Genomic DNA, 1,745 nt, shown 5'->3' on the forward strand with positions numbered 1-1,745 from the left:
ATCTCCAAGGTTGGTCTGAGCAACTTTAAGGCTGGAGGTGCCATTGAAGATAAAATAGACTAGGGCAGGAGTTAAGTTTGGGGAAAGAAATCAAGAATTTATTTTTGGAATAAGATACCTGTTAATGGGCTGGGTGCAGTGGCTCACACCTGTAATACCAGCACTTTGGGAGGCCGAGGCAGGCAGGTCACGAAGTCAGGAGTTCGAAACCAGTCTGGCCAACATAGTGAAACCCGATCTCTATTAAAAATACAAAAATGGTATTTGGAATATCAGTAGGTAGTATAGTGTAGTGGTTGAGATCATGGACTTTTGGCCTTAACTGCTGGGGTTCAAATTCTAGCTTTACCACCTATTAGCTGTGAGACCATGGGCACATTCATTAACCCTTATGTGCCCCAGTTTCCTCTTCTGTAAAAGGGGGACAAAACTACACCTCCTCGGGAGGATTAATAAGTAGATTGCTTGGAAAATTGCCTGATGATCTCACTTCTGGAGCTATTTGACAGCGAAGACCCTTGGGAATGGGACTACTTTAAAAACAGTCTTAACATAGAATTTATGGCAAGTTTCTCAGTCTTAGAGCATTCATCTGAAAACAGATTAACAATATTTTCCTAAGGTTTGTTTATGAAACAGAACACTTCAATGGTGTAGCTGAACTGCTGGAAATACTAGAAAGTATTATCAATGGCTTTGCTTTACCTCTTAAGGCAGAACACAGTTTCCGGTGAAAGTATTGGTCCCCTTACACACTGTCAGGAGCTTCTCACTCTGCCATGCACAGCTGGCATATTGTATAGTGCAGTTTCTGGAGAAAGATCCTTCACTCACAGAACCAGTTATCAGGGGGTTAATGAAGTTTTGGTCTAAAACATGTAGTCAGAAAGGGTCATGTTCCTTAGGGAACTGGAAGAAATACTGGATGTGATTGAACCTTCACAATGTGTTAAAATCCAAGAACCTTTGTTCAAACAAATCACCAAGTGTGGATCCAGCCCTCATTTTCAGGTGGCAGGAAGAGCACTCTAGTATTGGAATAATGAATTCATCATGAGTTTGATAGAAGAAAACTCTAACGTCATCCTTCGCATCATGTTTTCCAGGCTTTACAGGATTTCGAAAGAACGTTAGAATCCGGCTATTGTGGCGTTGGTGTACAATGTGTTGAAGGCATTTATAGAAATGATCAGCACCGCGTTTGACGAGCTGACAGCCACATACAAGTCAGATGGTCAGCGTGAGAAAAAGAAAGAAAAGGAGCTGAAGAATTGTGGAAAAAATTGGAAGATCTGGAGTTAAAGAGAGGTCTTAGATGTGATGGAATAATTCCAACTTAACAAAAACAATGACAGCAACATTGCTAATTGGTGGAGTCACACATTTATGTAGCAGAAGATGGAGCAACAGTTTTCTGTATTGTGCAACTTTATGGTAGATTTTGCATTTGTTTCATTATTACAACAGCACTGTATATACCTGTCTCTAAGTAAAGGAAAAAAAATAAGGACTTCAATCCACAGTTTGGACAGCAGATGGACTTCTCAAAACTTTGCAAACATAATCACTGTTCTAACCCTCTTAAAAAAATCGGGCTTCAAAGATTTGTTAATGAAATTGCTATGTTAAAATTCCATTATTGGTAGTTCTTTATCACTCGCAGAGAGTATGATACAATTTTCAAATATGAACAATCTTAAATTTAGCTTGTCTTTCTGCTAAGCTGTTAAATGTATTTATAGTAA

At 39.1% G+C, this 1,745-nt stretch overlaps 1 pseudogene; it reads left to right on the top strand.

The window, feature by feature from the left end:
- The first annotated feature begins 480 nt into the window (after positions 1-480).
- On the top strand, positions 481-1,398 carry LOC139362562 (serine/threonine-protein phosphatase 2A 56 kDa regulatory subunit epsilon isoform-like; annotated as a pseudogene).
- Positions 1,399-1,745: the final 347 nt, after the last annotated feature.

The sequence above is a fragment of the Macaca nemestrina genome, chromosome 4 (genome assembly GCF_043159975.1).
Source record: "Macaca nemestrina isolate mMacNem1 chromosome 4, mMacNem.hap1, whole genome shotgun sequence".
NCBI lineage: Eukaryota > Metazoa > Chordata > Mammalia > Primates > Cercopithecidae > Macaca > Macaca nemestrina.